Genomic DNA, 25,372 nt, shown 5'->3' with positions numbered 1-25,372 from the left:
AGTGCTGGAGGGTACAGTTAATGAAGATGTCCCCTGAGTCCTCGAGGAGGTGTATACACATGTGTCTGTATGTGTGTGTAAGTACATTTGTGTACACCTGTGTGTGTCTGTGACTATATATGTGTATGTGTCTCTGTACACATGTGTCTGGGTGCTTTTCAGTGTGATGTGTGCATGGGGGCCTGGCTGTGTGTCTATGAGTCAGTGTATGTGTCTGAGCACACACGTGCATAGGTGTGTGTCTGCGGGTGTGTTTCTGACTCCAGCGGGGGTGGGGCTCCTCCATCCCACCCTGTAGGGACAGGCCAGAGAAGTGTCCCCTTCCCTCCACAGTGATTCTGACGTGGGACCAGGTCCTGGACCAGGGTAGGGGTCATGGAGTCAAGAGATTGCTCCAGAATCAGCCCCCTCCCCTAGCCTGGGCACAAGTCTCAGTTGCTCATTGGCTACACACACACGCACACAGACACACAAACACACACTTCTGCACACACTCACCCACAGCTAGAGATTGCAACATAGAAACAAGTGGACAGCCTCTACCAGGGCCGGAGTCGGGGGTGGGGAGTGAGCTCAGCAGACACAGGGGCCGGGGGATCACAGGCTGGGGTTCCGGGATCAGCACCTTGCAGGTCTTGCCCTGGGAGCTGGGGGCCTTTGCTCAGAAGCCATTGGCTTTTCTTAGGCTTGGCTGGCCAGTGGCTGCGCTGGGAGGCTGGCCTGACTTGGGCCACGAATGGAAAGTGGCCACGTTGGGCTGTGACTCAGAACCACAAAGTCCTAGCCCCCGACCAGAGCCTTGCTCTCTGTAGGGGCACAGTGGGACCACCTGCGCCCTCCCCACAGCCCTGGGTGCTGGTTACCCCAGTGGGACCCCTGCCTACTGTCCCAGTCCCTGCCCACCTTCCCACCTCTGCCCACTCCCTCACACTCCTCCCGACTCCCTCACACCCCTGCCCCCTCTCGCACGCCCCTGGCAGACCTCAGTTTGGGTCCACCTTTTCCTGGCATTGCATAATCCTCTCACATTTTCTAAATTTGACCAGCTGATTCATGCAGAGCTGGAAATGTTCATGTAACAAGTAGCTAAGTTCACTGGAAGGCTCTTCACTGGGAAGCCCAGATGGACAGACCCAGATGGACAGAGGTCTCCCTGACACGCATGGAGAAGTGGGCGGGGAAATCTTGGCTCAATAGGGCATGCATCTGACGGTTCTTTGGTGGTGGGCCTCCTTCAGGCCTGGCTGGATCCAGGAGCACAGCGACTTGTGAGCCTGTGTCTCCCAGCCCAGCTCTCCCCTTGGTGTGGCCCCTCCAGGCTGACATCCCATCACTCACAGCCCTGGCAGCAGATGCGGGGTCCCTTGCCCAAGACCATGGCCTGACTACTTATCTCAAAATGAGGTAGTGAGGTCCCCAATTCCAGTCTCCTGCCACTGATAGGGCCAGAGGTGGGATCAGCCTGTGGGAGGTTCTGGGGCCTTTGCTAGAATACAGGGTTGGGAGCACTGGATGCTCATCACAGGGGTCCACGCCCGTGCCCTCAGGTCCTACAAGGGCCTCACCACTGGGGAAACAGGCTGCTTGGAGAGGTCTTGTGTGAGCAAGTGGCTGAGCCTGGACTTGGGGGCTGCAGGTTCCTCCCAAACCCCAGCCCACTGCTGTTGCCCAGCCCACTCCCACAACTGCCTGCTGGCCTCCAGAGCACCTGCTATGTGAGCTCAGCTAGGAGCCCAGGAGGCAGCGAGGGTTCCCAAGGCCCATGAATGGCAGAAGGTGCCAGGCTAACTCGGTCTTCAGGGGTGTCTCAGGGGGGCCCCAGTCCTGAAAGCTGAAGCTCCAGGCCGTGGGCCTCTTGGCTAGACCTCCTTCCAGTGGCTGGGGCAAGGCTGCACAATTGCCCAGCATGAGGCCTATTATCAGCCCCTTTGTCTCTTTCCCAGAACAAAGCTGGCCTGCTTGCCCAGCCAGCCCCCTTGCCTGGAGGGCACGGAGCCACCAGGCTGGCTGCCTGTAAGTCCTGTGGCCCTGGAAGTGGAAAGCTAGCACCCCATGGGCACCAATTCCTGCCCCGAATCCTCCCCAGGATGGCTACGGAAGGTGTGGGTCCCAGTGCAAGACTAAAATGCGGGTCCCTCCTTAGAAGCTAGCAGGGAACAGCACGGAGCCCCCACCACAGTGGCCACCTCTCCCCCACCTCCAGCTGCGACCCTCAGGGGCAGGCCCCCCCCCTCGCTGTGACTGCCTGGCACAGACTGCTAGCTGCCCCTTCCTCTCCCCTTCCCTGCCTTCCTCTCCAGGGACAGAATGGGGGGGCAGCACCCCTAAACTTCCAAAAGTCCCCAAATGCCCTTATGCAAGGCCTCCATCCCCACCCACCGCCAGCTGCCAGGAAGGGAGGTGGGGCGGCTGCCACCTGCCCCCTCCCCACTGGCCTTGGCTGCTCCCAGGCAGAAGAATGATTCACCCCCATTCCTGCTCCTGGGCAGGTTTACACTTTGCCCCCTCCCACCTCCACGCCTGGAGCTCCCCTGGCTGGGCCACTCCGACAAGTTAAATATAACCCAACCCAAGCTGTCTTCCTCCCGCTTCCACCTGCCCCACTGGTCCCCTGCACACAGATGCGCCTCCACCTCTCCCACTCCACGTGAGCCCCTGGGAAGGGTGGGGAGAGTAGGACCCGAGCAACCCTGCCTGCCTGCAGGTCCCTCACAGTCCCTGGGCCCATGCCTGCTCACGATGGCATCCAGCACCCAGCACAGGGCCAGCAGTGCAGGCAGTGCTCAGCAGTCAGGGCACAGCCAGGAAGAGAGAAACCAGGGCTCAGTCCAGGGACAATGCTAAGGCTCCTGCCTGGCACCAGGCTGGGCATGCAGCAGGTACAAAGGCTGCGAGCTAAGAGTGCCTCTCTGCAGCTGGCACTGCCCCTTCTTCCCGGGCAGCTATTGTGAGCCCACACCATGCCAGGTATCTGCCTGCATTTCTGAGCCTGCAGAGGATGTTGGGGGAGACCTGCAGGCCACAGCAGGGCTGGCCACACATGATCCTCTGGGTGTTCTCAGGGGTCTCTGTCAGGAAAGGCCAGTAGACAGGTCCTCTGACAAGTGGCCACACATAATGTTCTTCCCCAGCCCCTTTGTTTTATTCAGACTGGAAATGCACTTAGCTAGAATGTTACTGCTCCACCAAGTGGCATGGGATAAATTTCTGGCTAGTGAGATGTGAACAGAAGTACCTGGTGTTATCTTCAGGAACAGGTTCTCAAAGGGAGCTGATGCACCTGGTGGGGCCCTAGTTCTTTCCTTCACTTCTTCCTTCTGGTCAAATATGCATGTGATGGCTGGAGCACCAGCAGCCATCTTGTGTTGTGAGGTGACACTGAGGCTGGAAGCCCGTATTAGAAGAGTGATACAATAAGGGCTTTCCCAGGTGGCACTAGTGGTAAAGAACACAACTGCCAATGCAGGAGATGTAAGAGATGCAGGTTTGATCCCTGGTTGGGGAAAATCCCCTGGAGGAGGGCATGGCAACCCACTCCAGTGTTCTTGCCTGAGAAATCCCATTGACAGTGGAGCCTGGTGGGCCACAGTCCATGGGGTTGCAGAAGAGTCAAATATGACTGCAGCATCTTAGCATAGCACACAGCACACAATAAGGTAGGAACTGAGTACCTGCCAAACCTAGACAGCCCAGGCTTGCTTGTGTCATGTGAAAAAGAAGTACATTTCTGTTTTGTTAACACCTCTGTTATTCTGGGTTTTCTTATATATGCAGCTCTAACTAATCTTAAAAAGCAGATGCCAAGTGGGCCCAAATGTCCCCCCAACAAGGTAGAAGGCCACTTCAGAGTCATACAAGGCATTCCATAGGGGAAAAAAAGGTCAGTTCAAGTAAATCCTGGGTCTGTCGCAGGCCCTCCTGAGTCCTGGGGGATCCACACCCAACAGAGTGGGAAGGGCCCTGAGAAGAGGGACACTTGTTGGCTTTGTTTAAATAACATTCCCAAACCTGCTTGATGGAGGAACACGTTCCTCTCGAATCACCTAATAGCAGCCAGAATTGGGATTCCATGGCACCTCATTTGGGAAACCCTTCAGAAGGTGAATAGGGCATTTAACTGAGACAGCACACTCAAAGGTACTTGGCCCACAGCTGGGAACACAGTATGTGCTCAGTAAGTGCTAGGGTCCTACTGAAGCTGGAAGTGGGGGCCATGTCAACTCTCAGCACAGAAGTCACCCCAATCCCACCTGGCCCCACATTCCTGCCTGTTCCAGGCCAGCACCCCTGCTCTGCTCTTTCTCCTGTTTCTGTGGGGCAAGGTGGCCCCCTGCAGAGGCCCAGAGGCTGGGGGCAGAGCACTGTGGAATTGGGTGGGATCCACCTGGGGAAGAGTTGGTTTGCAAAGCTGCAGCAGCGAGGAAGGCACAGGGTAAAAAGTTTATAAGAGGAATACATTTTTTTTTGTTTTGGCAGAATTTAATGGGTGCAGATTGCTCAGGTCCCAAAGCCATGGGGAAAAAAAAGAAAAAGCCCTTTGCCGCTGCTATTGATAACTTGTCTCTCTCCACGTGGTGGGTTCAAAACTAAAAATACTCTTCTCCGACGGTGGGGAAGCCGAGCGCTGTCACGTTGCAGAGGAGAGTTGAAAGCTGCGTGGGGAAGGTTCCGCGTGGGCCACGTGAGGGCTGGGGCCCCGCTGCAGTGGCCAGTCACCCTCTGCTCACCCAGGATGCATCCAGACAGAAGATTTCCTAGCATTCCACAGAAGGGGAGAGGGAAACTTCCACTCCGTGGAGCAGGAGGGTGGGCAGGGAGAGGAGTGACCTCAAGGGGGCCTCCCCAGGGGCAAAGGCCAGATCGGCAACCCCAGGGATGCCTAGCTCTGTTGCTGCTCTGGCCACAGATAGAGATAAAAGATTCACCCAGGCTCAGAAACCTGCTGGAAAGGAAAGTATGAAGCTGGGGACAGAGCAGTGGGCTGCAGGCAGGGCTGGCTCCGCTGGCCCGCTCAGCAGTGTGACCACTGACCCAGATCTCCTGGACCTTCAGATCTGCATCTGAAATAGGTGCCCAGGTGTTCCTGGAGCCTGGGGCACATGGCTCGTGGCCTCTGAGCCTCAGTTTCACCTCTGAAGGGGGAACGATGATCTCTGTTTTGCCTCCTGAAGTGATGGAAGGAAGGAGGATGAAGCACGTGAATGTGCCTCCTGAGGGCAAAGTGAGGGCATGTGCTCCCCCACACTGGGGCCTCTGGAGCCCCGGATGCAGGGCTTCACGCCCACGAGTTCAGTTGGCGACTGAGGGGAGAGGAGTTGTGGGCCACAATATCACCTGATCCTGATTCAAAAGGAGCTGGGACAGGGAGGCTCCAGTCATGCTTACTTGGGGTCAGGGGAAGGTCACAGGCAGACATAACTGCAGGGCTGGTCTGATTTTGGTCTAATCTGAGAGCAAGTGCAGTGGGACCAGACACCCAGCACTTCTCAAACTCTGAGAGCACACACAGGAGGGACCCCGGGGTCCTGAAGAGACTCTGGGGCCAAGCTAGGCCTGAGTGCTCAGGATGAAGGGGACACTGCGATGACCCCTGCAACCACGGGACAGGAATCAGCTGATGTCCTGGCCGCGAGCCGTGCCCCCCAGGCTCCAGGAATGCCTGGGCACCTATTTCAGATGCAGAGCCTAGTCCAGGAGGTCTGGGCAGGGCTCTGTCTTCCTGGCAAGCTCTGGGGCTGGGCCAGGCAGGAACACCCCGGGTCGGGCCACTTCCTCATTGTAGGTCTGGGTGAGTCACTTCCCTGCTTGAGGCTCAGTTTGCTCATCTGTGAAGTGGGAATGATGACCCACAGTACCTATTGGATTGGCTGTTGCAAACATGAAACTAGTGTCAGCTTTCATCATCATTGTCTGGCCCCACACCCTCTTTGTCTGCTTTCCTGCTCCTAGTTTTCAGCCCATTCCTGGAGAATTTTGCTTCTGCACTTGGCCTCCTGACCTAGTGAAGGTCATGAAAAATGTTCCTGACGGGTCCCAAGGCACTCTCCTTGCAGCTTCTAGCTGGGGGAGGAATCCTCTCCAACCCAAAGGCACAGGAAAGAGGAAGCAACAGCTGGCACTCAGAACCCAGTTTGCTGCATTTGTTTGAAGGGGATGAACCGACACCCCAGCCACGGGACCCACCTGGGATTGGAGCCCACTCCTACCCCTAAGGCCAGGGCGGGGATGGCCATGCTTAGTGTGGTCCATGGGCAGACGGGAGGCTCATTCAACCCCAGCCTGTCTCCTGGCCTGAGCACTCCCTTGTCACTCACCCCTGGAGTTCATGGCTGAGGAGTGGGCTGGTTGGTCGAACCCCTCAGGAGCATGTCCTTCGCCTGGGGGTCAGAGTCTTAGAGGCTTGTCAGAGTAACAGACCCTGCGCTGGACTCAGGCCAGGCCCACGAAGGAAACTGCGGAGCATCTCCGTGGCAACCGGCCTTGTCCTTGTCCTGGCTTGGGAGCCTGCACACTGCACCCTTCCCTCTTCTGCTGGAGTCGGTTTCTTCAGAGGTAACCATGGCAATGCCTTTGTTTCCGAGGCTGAGCCCCGCCTCCCTCCCAGCTTTTCTCTTCAGCAGAGGCTGGGAGAGCTCCTTTTCAGTTCCCGCACGTCTCCAGCACCCACTGACAGTGGGCCCACCGGTGAGCCAGGGCCAGACCCTGGCATGGGGACGACTGGCTTTCTGGGCCCAGAAATGCAGTTCAGGCCCTGGTTGTGCTGCACTTGCTTGTGCCCCACTATTTACAGGCGGCACCTTCATATGCACGGGGCTGCAGAGACAGCCAAGGCCTGCCCTCATGGTACCCCAGCTGGAAGTGGGGAAGTGTTTTGAGGAGGGAGTGCAAAGGCCCAGGGGGGCTGGTGCTGTGGAGACGGTGAGGAGCAGGAGCCCAGCACATGCTCTGTGATTGGGGAGGTCTGTTAGCACTCTTGTGGCTCTAGGGTCCCACCTCAAACTGGCTTAAGCAGAAAGGAAAACGTGGTGACTCACATGCCTGAATTCTTGCCTAGAGATTCCCATGGACAGAAGAGCCTGGTGGGCTACAGTCCATAGCGTGGCAAAGAGTCAGACACAACTGAAGCAACTTAGCACGCACATGCCTGAAAAGTCTAGACAGAGCTTGCCAAGGTGGCAGCTGGTTCCAGGCGAGTCAGGGGTGTTTGCTCTTGCTTTCATCTGGGTTAGTCTCGTCCCCAGGTGGCCCCTCCCCACACGGTGACAAGATGCCCATCAGTAGCCCCAGACTTACATTTTTCTCTCACCTAGCCTAGTTCCGAAGAGTTGACTCATTGGAAAAGACTCTGATGCTGGGAGGGATTGAGGGCAGGAGGAGAAGGGGACGACAGAGGATGAGATGGCTGGATGGCATCACTGACTCGATGGACGTGAGTCTGAGTGAACTCCGGGGGTTGGTGATGGATGGGGAGGCCTGGCATGCTGCGATTCATGGGGTTGCAAAGAGTCGGACACGATTGAGCGACTGAACTGAACTGAACTGAACTAGCCTAGTTTTGTGGAAGTCTGTGGGTAGTCATTTGATCTCAGCCTTCCCTCTGGCCTGAGCTATCTGACCCTCAGTGAAAGTCCCAGTACTGACCCTCACTGGCCAGGACAGGGTAACCTGCTCACCCCTGAACCACTTGCTGTAACTCTCAGCAGTCAGCCTGATTCATGTTACTCCACTCACCCCAAATCAGATCTAAGACTTGGATGGGATTCCATAGGAGAAACCTGGTTTGCAAAGGAAATCTTGGTATTCATAGGCTCAGAGACGTTAGTTTACTTGCCCAGAGCCACACAGCTGGTAAGGACGCAAGCTCGGATCTGACTCCAGAGCTTCTGGGCTTAACCATGGAGCCACTACAGTCAGTAAGAGCCCCCAAAGCTTTTAAACAAAGGAGGGAACGGTCAGGAGGGTAAACTGGCGCCAGGTTTTGGTGAGTGGAGAAAGGTATGGCACGGAGGGTGGACGATGAGAAGCCCTGCATGCTGCTGAGGAAGGCAGTTTTTTGAAGGGTGACTCCCGGTTCCGCCCGCCCCCGGGGGTTGGGAGCGGCAGGCGCAGAGGCCCCAGCGCGCGGAGCATCAGCGACCAGGCCACCTGACTCGCTGTTTGTAAACTCTTCTCACCCAGCCACGCCCCTTCCTTCCTCTCGCCCACCCTTTTCGCGTCTATATCTGCATAATCCCGCCTTTCCCTTCTTTGATTGGTCTTCCGCATCGTCACTCCTCCGCAAGGGCCGGACTCCAGAGGGGCGGAAGGCGGGGCCTCTCTGGCGACGTAATTAGCATAGTCCCGCCTCCCAGAGCCGCCCTCGGGTCGAGCGTTGATTGGGCCGGCGGGGGCCTACGCGACGGCGCCGGGCTCAGCGAGTGGCGAACGCGGACTGTCAGTCGGCGGGGCGGCCGGCCGCACTTCCGCCTCGGTGTCAGTGGGTCGCGGGCCTGCGGGGCGGGGGCGGGGCGGGCAGCGGGACTCCGCGGGCGCCGGAGGGACGGCAGTCCAGGTGAGTGACCCGGTCGGGACCCCGACCTTATGTCTCCCGGGAACCGCGCCCGGCGTTGGGCGGGCGGGCCTTGGCCTCGGGCGGCAGGGAGGCCGGGCCCGGCTAGGGGGGAGCCAGATCCTCTCGCCCCCCGCCCCTTGGCCAGGCCTCGACCCCAGCCCCGGCCCGCCCGGCCTCCTACCGCCAGCCAGCCCGCCGGCCGCGTCCTGGGTCCGAGGAAACTTGGAAGGAAAGTTGGCTGCCGGCGGCTGGGACGGTCCGCGGGCGGGGGCGGCGGGCCTGGGTCTCGGGCGGCTGCCCAGACCCCGCGTCTCCGGGCAACTGCGGCCCCGGCGCTGGACAGCCGGCCGCCGCACCCGGAAGTGGACTGGAGAGCGGGCCCGGGCGCCCTCCAGCCCCTCTTAGTGGCAGGGATGCGTCGGGGGCGCGTTGGGCAGGGGTGGCGGGACCCCCGACTTTCCCTTGTGTCTAAGGTCGCCGGCGTCCGCGGTCAACCAGTCTGGAAGGGCACGGGGTGAAGAGCCAGTGTCCCCGCTCGTGGTGCAGCCCTCCCTCTCCTGCCCATCCTCTCCTGCCCTCCCCTCCCCTGCCCCGCGACCACCTGTGGGTTTGTCTGGGCCCTGCGAGGTTTTGTGCCCATGTCCACCCCCTCCCCTGCTCTTCCTTTTGTTTTTAATTTGTCAACTTAGCAGACTGTACTTACTGCAGAGAGCTCTCCACCTAACACATATGTTAGATAAGTTAGATATGTAATCTGATTTTAAAAGCTTCCTTCTCTCTGCAGTTACATTTCAGTAATCAGCAGAATAAATCTTGAGACTTAATAAGCCCAGAGCAAGACTACTGGGTAATCAGCAATCAATCTTCCCAGATTTTTCTGGGAGAAGCAGCCGGGTGGTGGTAGGATGTTCCTGGCACTCTTGAGTGTGAGGATCACCTCCCAGGAAGCTGGGTTCCTCCTTGGGGTCAGTCTAGGACAAGTTTTGGGCCTCCCAGCAGCAGCAGCCTGTGCCTTAGTCCCTTTGCTGGGGCGGCCTGTGCACATTTGGAGACGTGCTCACTCAGTGCAGTTCAGCAGACGTCTCTGGGGTGCCCGCTGCATGCCTGGCTGTGAGCTGCAGGCCCTGTCCATCCAGTGGGGCTGGGGAGCGGCGGTGTCCTGGGACCCCGTCACTGTGGCTCCTTGTCCTGGTGGCAGAGCAAAGGCTCTTCCTGACTGTGCCCTGGGCAGTGTTTGCCCATCACTCCTGGCCTCAGTTCCTTCCTCTGTGACACATAACCATGTTCCTGGCAGGGCTGATAAGACAGCAGATGAAGCGCTTGTCTGCAGCAGTTCTGACATGTGGCAGGTGCACGGTTGTTAACTCTCTGCCCCCTGGTTGGGGACAGGAACCTTATGGACTGGACTTGCTCCTTGTCCTGCGCAGCGCCTGGCAGGGTGCTGTCGTTCAGTCTGTGGACAACCGAAGTCTCCTTAGAGCTTCCTTTTTCTGTTTGCTTCACCTGTCCTTCTGTTAATAAGCTCTTACCTAAGATGACAGTAATACCTGACAAGTATTGTCCAGGACTGCTGTAAGCACGTTATATTCACTTGATTCATGTGGTTTTCACAGTAGCCTCCAAGACTCTTCCTTAGTTCCATTATCCTGTGTCTAGTCATGAGAAAGCTGAGGAACAGAGAGGTTAAGTGTGTACTTGGTCGGCTCAGTTGAGTCTGACTCTTTGAAACCCCATGGACTGCAGCCCGCCAGGCTCCTCTGTCCGTGGGGATTCTCCAGGCAGGAATACTGGAGTGAGTTGCCATGCCCTCCTCCAGGGAATCTTCCCAACCCAAAGGTCGAACCCACATCTCTCGTATTGCAGGTGGATTCTTAACTGTCTGAGCCACCAGGGAAGCAGAGAGGTTAAGTAAGTTACTCTGAATCACATAGGAGTAAGTTATAGAGCAGGGATTTGAACCGAGGCAGTCTGGCTCCAGGGTCCACATCCTTAAATACCTCTCTGTACTGCCTTTTAAAAACCAACATTTTCCTTTTCAAGGACCCTTCAGCGGTTTTCTTTGGAACGTTTAATTGCCTCATTACTGTGTGTCAGAACTTTGTTTCTTGCAGCACACATAACTGATAGATTTTCATTTGGAGTGAGCGTGAATGTTTATGAAACCGTTTAATTTCTTCTGAAATAAAGTAGTAATTCTCCATCTGGCTATCCAGGATTTTGCTGAAGTACCTTGCCTGATGCCCAGTTCTGCAGTCAGTGGGGAAGCTGCTAATGTTCGCTGTGTGAGAGGGCAAGTTGAGGGGGGAGGGGTGACATGGATGGATAAGCTATTGGGCCCAAGCCTGTGGTTTTGAATTCATTTCTGTGCGAGCTTGATGCGGTGAACTTAAGGCTGTAAACCATGCACTGAGGGCTTTCCTTTTTCCTCCTAGGTGTATTCAGAGGGGTCAGGCTCTGGCTTGCCATTTTCAAAAGCAGTGTCATTTCAGTGTTTAAAAAGTGCCACTTGACCTTTGTACCACTGCATCTTATCTAGGCCCTCCAGGAAATGCTGGCAAACGAGTCTTGGATAATACTTAAAACCAGCCTGACTTTAAAGATCTTGATACAAATCTGGGTAAAATCTTCAGCTAATTATGAAATGTGGGAAACATTTTATATATTCTTATACTGTCTTCCGGAGAAGGCAATGGCACCCCACTCCACTACTCTTGCCTGGAAAATCCCATAGGCGGAGGAGCCTGGTGGGCTGCAGTCCATGGGGTCTCGAAGAGTCGGACACGACCGAGCGACTTGACTTTCACCTTTCACTTTCACGCATTGGAGAAGGAAATGGCAACCCACTCCAGTGTTCTTGCCTGGAGAATCCCAGGGACGGGGAGCCTGGTGGACTGCCGTCTATGGGGTCGCACAGAGTTGGACACGACTGAAGCGACTTAGCAGCAGCAACATACTGTCTTCAAATGATTTCTTTAGTATTCCTGTGAAAAGCCAACACCCATCTTTTCCTAGGAGTTTGGCTGTGTGAGTATAAGGCATGCAAGGCTTGCGTCTTTGAGCAAGGGCTGTGATGCTGGTCCTCAGGTGGCTAAAGTGTTCTATCTGAGAGGTTAGGAATCTTCCTGGACATGGTCTGATGCTCTCGGGTTCTGGCCCCCTGGCTTTCTTTGACGGGAGGAAAGTTACTCATCTGCTTTTGCCTCAAGGGTGCTGGCCTGTGAAGTGGGCTATTGCGTAGGTTATATGTGAAAGTGTAACTGAGCGGACCTGGCACTGTAGTAGATTCTCAGTAGACTTTCAGTCGCAGACCTGAGAGCACTGAAATTGACCTCTCCCGACACTGACACAGACAGACAAATGCAACTTATCAGTGAAAGGAAACCAGGGAAATCATTGGTAGGTAGGTGTGCAGTTCTACTGAAATGAGCTACAGTAACACTCTTAAGATATGACTATTCAGGTGGAGTTGTCTGGAAAACCCCTGGACCCAAGCAGTATCTCTCGTGGGGCTCAGGCCCACAGACAGAAACTTAGTGCACTTTAAGATTGAATTGATATGGATACTGGGAGGAAGTTAGCATTTGAACATAATTGATTATTTACAAATACTTAAATCCTAAGAATCGTTAATATTTCAAGTCTTAGTTTGGGACTTTCAATGCAGTTTCTGTGCACAGTGATTAATTTGTGTCTCTGCTGCAGTGTGTACTTGTCAGAGCATTTTTGCTGATAAATCCCAGGCATTGGCGTTGCAGCCATATTGCCCTCTGGCTGGAAGCGTGTGTGGAATACTGGCCCAGCCCGGCAGCTCCCCTTAACAAACACGTAATGAAATGGTCACTGTAACCCATCCAGGAGCTTTGTGGCTCTTATTTCCTGTTTTTTCCAAATTCAGAAAAGTACTTGGGGTCATTGGGCAGCGTTTGAAAGCATCACCATCTTTCAACTGGCTTTCCCAGTGATGCAAACACTGGTACCTGTGCAATGAGCTGGACAGTGGAGGTTGGCCTTCAGAAGGGACTGTGTTTAGAGACGTGGAGGTATGGAGACCTCTCTGCCTGATGTTTGTGTGTCTCTTTCTTTGCTTTCTCATTTCATCAGTGGAGTTCTTGCAGGATTTCTTTTGAGATGCAAACTCTGAGTCAATGCTGGCCCGGTTGGCCCCTCACCAACCCAGCCTGTAGCCTGGGGGCCTGGGGGGAAGGAGGTCTGCTCACCCCTGGGCGCTGGGGTCATGGCAGGAGGAATGATCTGTGTGGCTCTGGGTGAGGCAGACCTGTCTGACCTTGAGCTCATACCTTTGTCAGAGCGGTGGGCCCACCGGCCTTGACAGGTGCCCCGGAAGCACTGCTCCACACGGGTACGCAGGTTCTTGGGGGAGAGCCTGGCATGAGAAATGGTCTTGTGCAAAGTCTTCCTGAACCCAGGTTCTAGAAGAGACGACGGCAGCCGTGGGGGGCAGGGGTGGGTGTGTGTTTTACTGAACAAATGAAACGCTGGTCGTGAGAAAAGATCAGCTGTGACCTGGCACCTGTGCCACCGTGCTTGGCTGAAAGGTGAGTTCCACTGTCGCCTCCAACCAGGGAAGTGTGTGCTCCGACGGCCGAAGCAGGAAGCTTTGTGGGTGAAAAGGAGCACCTTAGAGAGAGCTCCAGCAGTGACAGGTGTGAAATGGGGCCGTGACTGGGGAGGGCCAGCGCATCTTGTCCCCAACTTGGTACCAGTTGGGCACCAGTGCCTGTGTTCTGAGGAAGCATTAACCATGGGGCATGTTCCAGCACGTGAGGGAGAGGGCTGGAGGGCCCGGGGCTGCCATGAAGTCCGTCTTGGAGGTGGGGTGCTGTGGGTTCAATGGCAGGGCTTCTTACCAGAAGATCTTGTGCAACTCTGTAAAAAGTGGAGGTTCCAGGCCCAGACCTCACCTCCTGGGAGCGGGCTCCTAGGCGGGAGGCCCGGGTCGTGTGTGTGCCCCACTTCTGTGACTCCAGCGGGGCTGGTGTGCTTGCCAGGGGTTAGGGTCTACTACAGGGTCCTAACCCATTTTGGGTCAGGATCAGGGACCACCTCCACCCCCTACCCCTGCTGCCCCTTGCTTTGAGAAGTGAATGAAGAGTCTGAATCAGGTTCCTGGGGAAAAGAATGAACTCAGACAGAACTTTGCAATTTTTCCCTTTTCATTTCTCTCTTTTTTTCCGAGGGGTGGGGTGGTTAGAAATTTGTGGAGTTCCCTGACCTTGGTTAGTGCTCAGGAAGTGCCTGGGGCAGGTGTGACTTGGATGGTGAATTTCTTAGCAGGTGAAACCGGTCAGGGGAGCGAGCAAGTGTGTCCTACTTGGGCAGGAGCTGATGGGGAAGGACCTGGAGTGGGAGAGGGAGCAGGCGAAAGGGTGAGGCTGTCAGGCTGGTCCCTGCCCCATGATGGATGTGGCATCTGGAGCATTACCCCCCAATGTGTCCAGGCTCTGGTCCTGCTCATGAGAGATGGACCTGCTGCAGGAGGGGCACTTCCATGATTTCTCCCGGCCCTCAGTGTGCTGCCTCCACGGTGGCTGCGGCTCTTGTGGTTTTGTGTGAACACAGTCCCGGAGGCTGTGAACGGGCTCCCTGTCCAGAGCTCTCTCACCCACACCCCGGCTGCGTTCACACCACTGCTTTACTTGTGTTGATTCAAACAAACGCATTTGCACAGAAGAGCATCCATTCATCCCGTGCAGTCCTTGTCTGCGGTGCTGTGCGCTGGGTCATCAAAGTGTGTCCTAAAGTGAGCACCAAGACGCACTGTCTTGGTGCTCGCCACTGCACAGGGGGAAGTTGGACCCCAGGGGTGGGGGTGGGGGGCTCGTGGGACTAGACTGAGTCTGTTGTGGACAAGTACATGGACAGGGGTCTCAGCTGCTGCTGAGGCCCAGCAGGAAGTGTGGCTCCTGGGACCGGGCTTGTTTGCCCTGTGGGGTGGAGAATGGTAAACAGTGGGTGATTAATGCAGCTGTTTACACAGCAGAGAGGTTTGCTTACCTTCCTGAGTCTGGAAACTTTCAGTTTCTTGCCTGAACCCCTAACAACCTTGGCTAGTCATGTGCTGACTGTAAACTGCTTGCTAACTGTAAACTCCTCTGGGGCTAGGCTGCCCTGGCCCCCCGGCCTAACTCCCACCCCTCAGTGAAGACATTTTGAGGTCCCTGCAGCATCTTCATCTTGTGATGAAGATCATGCCACCCTGCAGAAGGCTGGGGCTATGGAAAGTCCACAGACAGAAAATACACACGTACTCATTTTGCCCTAAAAGAGCACCCTGATGGCGCCTCAGGCACAACTAGACTCAACCGGATTCCACTGAGTGTAAGGAACCAGTGTCCAAAAGGCCACTCTCGGTTTCTCCCTGTGGTCCCCGAGGTGCATGTGGACAGGTGCTCTGCAGATGACGGCCAGCCTTTTGAGAGGCCTTGCTGGGAGCAGAGTGGGGTGTTTACCTTATTCCACCACCAAGCGTTTCCAGCCTCAGGAGCGTGATGACCTGATCATTCTTCAGCAGGTAGCAAAGTGCGCATTTCAGTGAGTTCAAGATGTGAAAACCAGGACAGCTTTGGAAATAAGAATAAAGGGCAGGCTTGGTCTGATGCTCTTCTCTGCGCTCCATCTGTGGCTGGTTGGGAAGGCTGCATGGACCAGGCCAGCTCTGCTGCCACCACCTGACTTGTGTGCAAAGGCCAAGTGGGGCCACCGGAGCTTCCTAGGTCCCCATGTTGTCCCAACCCAGTGAGGCCCTGCAGTGCTCTGTCTGCGATGGACACCACCCGCCACGTTGGCCACTGGAGTGGAAGGGATTCAGCTGGGTAGCGTCACAGAGAAATAAGCATTGGCTTCCTCTCTGCATGAGCTCAGAGTCACCTGTGGCCCTGTGGCCACTGCTCTGGACAGAGCAGGTTAGAGAGAGTACTTCTAGCACGGCACTGGAGTTGGTGCAAACTGAGTACTTGTGTCCATTAAGTCTTGTTCTTTTCCGAAAGAAAGAAACTGGGCACAGTGGTGTGGTGGCAGGAGGAGGATACGTAGGAGTCGTTAGGCATCCAGGTGACGGGTGGGCTTCCTTGACAAAGTGGACATCTCAAAACTGAAACAGTCAGTGACCACAAAGGTCACTGTTCACCCACAGTGACACTGCCACATGGAGGGGATGCGACCTCGGGAGGCCCTGGGACTGGTGGTGTCCCTGGGCCTTGTAACTTCCTCAGGGGACGGCTGGATAGGGAGAGCCTGTGGGCACGCTTGCCCTGCCCCAGGATGAGTTGGCATCACCCAGCATTCTCGGTTCCCCTTTTCCAGATTTAATTTTCCCATCCCCATGCTTCAGCTCTTCAATTCCTCCAGATACTGAGGGAGTCCATTATGGGCTAAACTCTGGTTTTCACACTCAGAAGAGATGCTGCTTCCACATTCTTGGTGGTCATCGCAGCCTGTGTGCTCTGGTAACGTGAAAGTGTCTCTGTAGCATCTCTCTCGGGTCTGACAGGACAGCCTCGGGGGTGTGGCCAGGTTGGTCCCAGCCAGATTGCCCACAGGAAGGGGAGGCCCTGGGGCAGTGCTGGGACCTCTGGTCTGTTCCATCACTGGCCCGAGACTGACTGCTGCCCTCTGCACTGTGCATGGGCTTGTCTGTCTCCAGGAAGAGTTTGACCTTGACCTTGATAGTTGTGGGACAGTGAGAGACTTATGGACAGCCTGGGCTCTTGCCGGCTGCTTCTCCCTTGCTTCTGTCTCTGACTCATTCTAGACGGAAATCCTATTTTTTTGCATCTGATGGGTTGAGCACATGTCCTATCAGGGAAGTGTGCCCCCCGGCTGAGGCCCTGGCCGGGTCTCACCCGCAATTCCTTTGGGGTCACCTGCTCCATGACCACCCTCTGGGTGTGAGCTCTGGGGAGCAGGAGGTGGGAGTGGGTGGTGGGACCAGGCCTCGTGGAGTCCACTCTGTGGGCCTTCTGGCCAGTTCTTCTGTACCCTTCTTCAATTCCCAAATCCGCTCCCCCACCCCAGCCCGGTGCTCTAGTTCCCTGGTCTCCCTTGGCCCCTTGCCTCTCCAGGTGGGAATGGAGATGGAAGGTTTTGGCTGCATTCGTTTGAGCCATTACGAGGAGCAGCACACCCTGAGGCTGGAGTGTGGATGGGGCTTGGGACCCTTCTTAGAGAGAGTCTCTCATGAGAAGCTATCAGGGTTCGAGGGGAATTCTCCCTTTCCAGGGCAGTGCTTCAGAGCCTGGCACCCAGCGCGTGGAGCTCCCTGCACAATTGTTCATTTCTTGTTTGTCTTACTTGCTAATGTATTTTTTTTCCAATTTAGAAAGTTGCAGTAAAATACACATAGCATAAAAATTACCATCCTGACCATTTTTAAGTGTGCAGTTCAGTGGTCGTATATACAGCCATCACCACCATCCACCCCAAATCTCTTTTCATCCTGTGCAATTGTAAAGACCCATGAAGCACCAGTTCCCCGTTTCCCCTCCGCCAGCCCCTGACAACCACCTTCTTTCTGTCTCTATGAATTTGACTCCTCTACGGTCCTCGTGTAAGTGGAATCACACAGTAATCGTCTTTTCGTGTCTGGTGTATTTCATTGGTCATAATGTCCTCAAAGTTCATCAGTGCTGTGGCATGTGGCAGGGTTTCCTTCCTTTTTAAGGCTGAATAACATTCTGTCATGTGTCTGGACCCCATTTTGCTTTTCCCTTTGTGGATGGACACTTGGGTTGCTTCCATATTTTAGCTGCTGTGAACATGGGTGTGCAAAAAATTGAAAGAATTGCTTTCAGTGCTTTTGGGTACATACCCAGAAGTGGAATTGCTGGATCACGTGGTAAATCTATTTTTAATTTTTTGAGGAACTGCCCTACTATTTGCCACAGCAGCTGTACCATTTTACATTCTTACCAACCATGCGCAAGGGTTCCTGTTTCTCCACACCCTCACCAAGACTTGTCAGTTTCTGTTGTTTCTGACAGTAGCCATCCTCAAGGGTGTGAGGTTGTGTCTCATTATAGCTTTGATTGCATTTCCCTGAAGATCAGAGAGCTGAGCATCTTTTCATATGCTTATTGGCCATTTGTATGGCCACCGGATGTGAAGAGCTGACTCATTTGAAAAGACCCTGATGCTGGGAAAGATTGAGGGCAGGAGAAGGGGACAACAGAGGATGAGATGGCTGGATGGTATCACCGACTCACTGGACATGGGTTTGGTGGACTCCAGGAGTTGGTGATGGACAGAGAGGCCTGGTGTGCTGCGGTTCATGGGGTTGCAAAGAGTCGGACACGACTGAGCAACTGAACTGAACAGAACTGAACCGATGTGTTCTCTGGTGAGATGTCTGTTCAACTCTTTTGCCCATTTTTGAATCAGGTTGTTTATTTTTTGTTATTAAGTTTAGGAGTTCTCTATATAGTCATGATATTAATCTGTTATCAGATGTATGATTTGCAAATATTTCCTCCCATTCTGGTGTTGCCTCTATACTCTGATAGTATCTAACGCACAAATTTAAAAATTTTTTCATGAAGTCAGTTTGTCTAATTTCTCGCTGTCTCTGCCTTTGGTGCAGTTGCAGGACACCTGCATTCGATCCCTGGGTTGGGAAGATCCCCTGGAGAAGGGAAAGACTACCCACTCCAGTATATTCTGGCCTGGAGAATTCCATGAACTGTATTGTCCATGGTATCGCAAAGAGTCGGACATGACTGAGCCACTTTCACTTTCATCTTGGTGTCTTATCCAGTAAATCATTGCCAAATCCAAATTTATGAAGGTTTTGCCCTATATCTTGCTCTTAAGAGTTTTTTAGTTTTAGATCTTACATTTAGGTCCTTGATCCATTTCGAGTTAATTTTTGTATATGGTATAAGATAGGGTCCAACTGTATTTCCTTGCCTGTGGATATGCAGTTTCCCAGCGCCGTTTGTTGAAAAGATAGCCCTTTCCTTCTTGAACGGTCTTGCTTGGCACACCTGCTGTCGGAAGTCAGTTGGCTGTGTCTGTGAGGGTCTGTCCCTGGACTCTCTCCTTTCCACTGGTCTCTGGGCTAGCGCCACACTGTTTCGATTACTGTGGCTTTGTAGTGAGTTGTGAAATCAGGAAGTGTGGTCTTCGGGCTTTGTTTTCCTTTCTTCAGTTTGTTTTGGCTATTCAAGGTCACTTGACATTCCATATGAGTTTTAGAATGGATTCTTCCATCTCTGCAGAAAACATCCTTGTTGCTTGATAGGGATTGTATGGAATGTATAGATTGATGTGAATTTTATCAACATCTTAATATTCAGTCATCCAGTCCATGAACATGGGATGTGTTTCCATTTGCTTATGTTTTTCATTTCTTTTGGCAGTGTTTTATAGTTTTCATTGTATGGTCTTTAACCTCCTTGGTTAATTCCTGAGAACTTTATCCTTTTAGATGACATTGTAAAAGGGATTGTTTTGGGGATTCCGTTTTCAGACTGTTCACTGTAAGTGTGTAGAAATAACAACTGATTGTTCCACGTCGAGTTTGTATCCTGCTACCTTGCTGAATTAATTTATCCTAATAGTTTTTTTGGGTGTGTTTGTGAAATCTTTAGTGTTTTCTCTGTATAAGATCACATCATCTGCAAACATAATTTCACTTCTTCTTTTCCAATTTGGATGACTTTTATTTCTTTTTCTTGCCTAATTATTCGGCCTAGATCTTTCAGTACTGTGGTGACTAGAACTGGTGAACGTGGGCATCAGTGGTCTCCTGATCTTAGAGGAAAAGCGTTCACCACGAGTGTGATATTCACTGTTGTTTTTTCATTTCTGGCCCTTATTATGTTCTCCTTCCATTGCAGTTTGTCAAGTATTTCTATCATGAAAAGGTGTTGAATTTACCAAATGATTTTTCTGCATCAGTTGGGATGATCATGTGTTTTTTTTCCCCTCTTCATTCTATTAATGTGATATATTACATCAATTGAGTTTCATGTATTGAATCATCCTTTTGTTCCAGGAGTAAATCCCATTTGGTCATGACATGTAATCCTCTTTAATATGTTGCTAAAAGTATTATGTTGAGGACTTTTGCATCTGTGTTTGTAAGGGATATTGGTTTGTAGTTTTTTTTTTTTGTAGGGTCTTTGCCTGATCACATAGATGGGGTTAGGAAGTGTCTATTCTTCTTAATTTTGGGGAAAGTTTGAGAAGAATTCATATTAGTTCTTTTTTAAATGTTTTGTAGAATTCACCAGTGAAGTTGTCAGATCCAGGGTTTTTCTTTGTTGGGAGATTTTTGATTACTGATTTGCCTGCTCAGATTTTCTGTTTGATTTAGGCTTAGTACTTTTTGTGTTTCTAGGAATTTGTCATTTTATCTAGGTTATCCAGTTTTGCAGGGTTCATAGCCCTTTCTTGTAATCCTTTTGTTTCTGTAGAATGAGTAATGTCCGCATTGCAATTTATGATTTTCGTTTTTTAAGTATTCTTTTTTATTGGTCCGTCTAACTGAAGATTAATCGATTCTATTGATCTTTTCAAAGAACTGACTTCTGGTTTCACTGATTTCCTATTTTCCTATTCTTATTATTTCCTTCCTTCTGCTAGCTTTGGCATTTGTTTGTTGTTCTTCTCCTTCCTTAAGTTGTGAGGTTAGGTTGTTGATTTGATATCATTTTTTTAGTGTAAGTGTTCGCAGCTATAAAATTTCCACTTAGCTCTACTGTCACTGCACTCCGTAAACTGTGGTATGTTGTGTTTTCATTTTCCTTTGTTTATAAGGATTTCCTGCTTTTCCCCTATAGCTTTTTTCTCTGATCTGTTGGTTGTTTAAGATAGTTTTTCGTTTTGTTTTGGCAGTGCCGGGCAGCTTGTGGGATTTTAGTTCCCTGCCTAGAGATTGAACTCAGGCAGATTGAACTCAGGCCACTGAGAGTGAAAGCTGAATCCTAACCACTGGACCACCAGGGAATTCCTAAGAGAATGTTACTTAATTTCCAAACTTTGTGAATTTTCTAGTTTTCCTTCTGTTAGTGATTTCTAACTCATTCTTTTATAGTCAGAGAAGATGCTTTGTATGATACAGATCATTTAAAATCTGCTGAGACGTAGCCTGCAGCCTGACATATGGTCTGTCCTGGAGAGCGTCCCACATGCGCTTGAGAAGGTGTGTCCTGTTGTTGGGTAGAGTGTTCTGGATACATCTGTTAGGTCTAATTGGTTGATGGTGTTGTTCAAGTCGTCTGTTTCTTATCTTCCATCTGGTTGATGCTTGCTAATGTATTTTAAAATTACTAAATAAAATTTATATTATTTTGGACAATTTAAATTCAGAATTGACATTTAACTGCAAAAGTAGCTTTAGAATTTTCAAATTATTGGTGAGCTTTTCTTTCTTCGTGAAGATTGCATCTAGGTTGCCTTGCTCATTTTTGAGCAGAGAAGTAACACACAGTTTGACTCTTTAGTGAGTAGACCTTGGAGATTAACCACCAGGTCCCTAAGCCAGCCACTTATTCCTCAGTGACTAGGTCTGTTTTTCTAAGAAAATGTAAAGATGGGTTTGTAAGACTTGAGCGTGGGTATTCGTATATGTGGTGGTGGACAGTCCGCATTTGGAGCTGGGTCCTGGGAGCACGGGGCAGCACTCTGGGGGTGGGCACCTTGAAGAGAGGTGAGGGGCTCTGTGGAGGGGCAGGCACCTTGTGGGGACCTGCAAGCCGTGGGGCGCCCTGGCTATCCCTTGATGGGACCTGGAGGGAATGCTCACTGTGGGGCTTGAGGAGGGGCTGCAGAGGGAGCCCCTGGAGGCCCACAGAGATGTCCAGCACAAGCTTACTTTTCTGCGTTTTTCTCTGGACTTAGAAAAGGAAGCAGCTGATTTGGAAAAAGAGTCCTTTCCTGAAACCCTGTCTTCTCTGAGGCCTAGCAGACACACCGGAGAGGAGGCTTTCTGCTCGCTGCCCACCTTAGGGTCCCTCCATGAGTGTGGGCTGGGTCGGGGGCCAGGACCACCTTGGGGTCAGAGGCCACTCAGCAGGGGACTGAGTATGGAGGGTCCCACAGCCATAAGGCTTCTGAGAAGAGGTCAGGTGGGCAGCCAAACGGAGGTGGGACCAAGGATGCCCTGCCCCCATGCCCCTGGGGCCCCACTCCCCCTGCCCCTGGTCCCCCCCAAACTCAGGAGAGGCCTTCCTTGGGAGCTGTCCCTCCCAGGCGTACCCTCTGTCCTGAAGGAGGTAGATCACTGCTGTCTTATGTTGACCCCATGGTGGTGGCTGGTTTCTCCTGGCACAGTGAAGACCGTACAAGGTGTGTGGCTTTTAGAACGACTCCCCCGGCATGGCCTGGATGCTGGGCGGGATTAACTGTGCACCTGCGGGTGTGTGCAGGTCTGAGGCGGCTGCGAGGCTTCTGGCCTTGACTCGTGGCGCCTCCTGTATGGGGCTTGGGTACCTGGTGGTGGTTGGACCACAGATCTGCATGGCAGGGTCACAGGGCTGCAGCCATGTCACGGTCCCAGCTATTGGCTCAGCTCCTGTCTTCAGTGTTTGTCCAGCCTGACATCTCACTTTAAGCCTGACCTTCATTTTAAAGACTTTCCGTGAGTTTTGATTGATTTACTTTTAACATTGGGACTTTTGTTATGGGCAAGGAAGCATATAAAAAGAAAATACCATGGCTTTGAACATGCCTTCTATTATGGGAGATATTAAAGGTACAGAGAAACTGGCAGCACAGTGCCATGGTCCCCTGTGAGCCCATCTCATACCCAGCAGTTCACCAGCTCCTGGCCCATCTCATCCCCTTAACCACCCTCCCCTCTCCCCGAGTCATTTTGAAGAAACTCCCAGACGTGCTGTTGTTCTATCCAATTTGTTTCAGTGCATAGCTCTAAAAAATAAGAGCAGTTTAAAAGATACAGTTATGACATGTGTGCCTTTAAGTATCTTTTGGGGGTGTGAAGAAGCCGAAGTTGAACGGTTCTATGAAGACCTACAAGACCTTTTAGAACTGACACCCAAAACAGATATCCTTTTCATTATAGGGGACTGGAATGCAAAAGTAAGAAGTCAAGAAACACCTGGAGTAACAGGCAAATTTGGCCTTGGAGTACAGAATGAAGCAGGGCAAAGGCTAATAGAGTTTTGCCAAGAGAACACACTGGTCATAGCAAACACCCTCTTCCAACAACACAAGAGAAAACTCTACACATGGACATCACCAGATGGCCAACACTGAAATCAGATTGATTATATTCTTTGCAACCAAAGATGGAGAAGTTCTATATAGTCAGCAAAAACAAGACTGGGAGCTGACTGTGGCTCAGATCATGAACTCCTTATTGCCAAATTCAGACTTAAATTGAAGAAAGTGGGGAAAACCACTAGACCATTCAGGTATGACCTAAACCAAATCCCTTATGATTACAGTGGAAGTGAGAAATAGATTTAAGGGACTAGATCTGATAGACAGAGTGCCTGATGAACTATGGACAGAGATTCGTGACATTGTACAGGAGACAGGGATCAAGACCATCCCAAGAAAAAGAAATGCAAAAAATCAAAATGGCTGTCTGAGGACGCCTTACAAATAGCTGTGAAAAGAAGAGAAGCATAAAGCAAAGGAGAAAAGGGAAGATATACCCATTTGAATGCAGAGTTCCAAAGAATAGCAAGGAGAGATAAGAAAGCCTCCCTCAGCAATCAGTGCAAAGAAATAGAGGAAAATAATAGAATGGGAAAGACTAGAGATCTCTTCAAGAAAATTAGAGATACTAAGGGAACATTTCATGCAAAGATGGGCTCGATAAAGGACAGAAATGGTATGGACCTAACAGAAGCAGAAGATATTAAGAAGAGGTGGCAAGAATACACAGAAGAACTGTACAAAAAAGAGCTTCACGACCCAGATAATCACGATGGTGTGATCACTCACCTAGAGCCAGACATCCTGGAATGTGAAGTCAAGTGGGCCTTATGAAGCATCACTACAAAGCTAGTGGAGGTGATGGAATTCCAGTTGAACTGTTTCAAACCCTAAAAGATGATGCTTTGAAAGTGCTGCACTCAATATGCCAGCAAATTTGGAAAACTCAGCAGTGGCCACAGGACTGCAAAAGGTCAATTTTCATTCCAATCCCAAAGAAAGGCAATGCCAAAGAATGCTCAAACTACTGCACAATTGCACTCATCTCACATGCTAGCAAAATAATGCTCAAAATTCTCCAAGCCAGGCTTCAGCAATACGTGAACCATGAACTTCCAGATGTTCAGACTGGTTTCAGGAAAGGCAGAGGAACCAGAGATCAAATTGCCAACATCTGCTGGATCATGGAAAAAGCAAGAGAGTTCCAGAAAAACATCTATTTCTGCTATATTGACTATGCCAAAGCCTTTGACTGTGTGGATCACAATCAACTGTGGAAAATTCTGAAAGAGATGGGAATACCAGACCACCTGACTTGCCTCTTGAGAAATCTGTATGCAGGTCAGGAAGCAATAGTTAGAACTGGACATGGAACGACAGACTGGTTCCAAATAAGAAAAGGAGTACGTCAAGGCTGTATATTGTCACCGTGCTTATTTAACGTCTATGCAGAGTACATCATGAGAAACGCTGGGCTGGATGAAGCACAAGCTGGAATCAAGATTGCTGGGAGAGATATCAATAACCTCAGATATGCAAATGACACTACCCTTATGGCAGAAAGTGAAGAAGAACTAAAGAGCCTCTTGATGAAAGTGAAAGAGGAGAGTGAAAAAGTTGGCTTAAAGCTCAACATTCAGAAAACGAAGATCATGGCATCCGGTCCCATCACTTCATGGCAAATAGATGGGGAAATAGTGGAAACAGTGGCTGACTATTTTTGGGGCTCCAGAATCACTGCACATGGTGACTGCAGCCATGAAATTAAAGACTCTTAGCACTCCTTGGAAGGAAAGTTATGACCAACCTAGACAGAATATTCAAAAGCAATTACTTTGCCAACAAAGGTCCGTCTGCTAACTGCTAAGTCACTTCAGTCGTGTCCGACTCTCTGCGACCCCACAGACGGAAGCCCACCAGGCTCCCCCGTCCTTGGGATTCCTCAGGCAAGAACACTGGAGTGGGTTGCCATTTCCTTCTCCGATGCATGAAAGTGAAGAGTGAAAGTGAAGTCGCTCAGTCGTGTCCGACTCCTAGCGACCCCATGGACTGCAGCCTACCAGGCTCCTCCGTCCATGGGATTTTCCAGGCAAGAGTACTGGAGTGGGGTGCCATTGCCTTCTCCAAAGGTCCGTCTAGTCAAGGCTATTGTTCTTCCACTAGTCATGTATGGATGTGAGAGTTGGACTGTAAAGAAAGCAGAGCGTCGAAGAATTGATGCTTTTGAACTGTGGTGTTGGAGAAGACTCTTGAGAGTCTCTTGGACTGCAAGGAGATCCAACCAGTCCATCCTCAAGGAGATTAGTCCTGGGTGTTCATTGGAAGGACTGATGTTGAAGCTGAAACTCCAATACTTTGGCCACCTGATGTGAAGAGCTAACTCATTTGAAAAGACCCTGATTCCGGGAAAGATTGAGGGCAGGCGGACAAGGGGACGACAGAGGATAAGATGGTTGGATGGCATCACTGACTCAATGGACATGGGTTTGGGTAGACTCTGGGAGTTGGTGATGGACAGCGAGGCCTGGTGTGCTGCAGTCCATGGGGTCGCAAAGAGTCGGACATGACTGAGCGACTAAACTGAACTGAACTGAACTAGGGGGTGTAATTAACATACAGTAAATTGCAGGTATTTATTTATTTTTATTTTTGGCCACACTGCACAGCTTGCAGAGTCTT

At 51.7% G+C, this 25,372-nt stretch overlaps 1 protein-coding gene across 1 annotated transcript in view; it reads left to right on the top strand.

The window, feature by feature from the left end:
• Positions 1–8,446: 8,446 nt before the first annotated feature.
• Positions 8,447–25,372, top strand: part of OSBPL2 (oxysterol binding protein like 2) — a 36,416-nt gene continuing 19,490 nt past the window's right edge. Inside the window, exon 1 of the mRNA XM_061436977.1 lies at positions 8,447–8,551. The gene's annotated coding sequence lies outside the window, so the exon portion shown is untranslated. The remainder of the gene's footprint in view (positions 8,552–25,372) is intronic.

This window comes from Bos javanicus, chromosome 13 (assembly GCF_032452875.1).
Source record: "Bos javanicus breed banteng chromosome 13, ARS-OSU_banteng_1.0, whole genome shotgun sequence".
Taxonomy (NCBI): Eukaryota; Metazoa; Chordata; class Mammalia; order Artiodactyla; family Bovidae; genus Bos; species Bos javanicus.
Note: the sequence above shows the minus strand (reverse complement) of the source record. Positions and strands in the feature narration are given on the sequence as shown.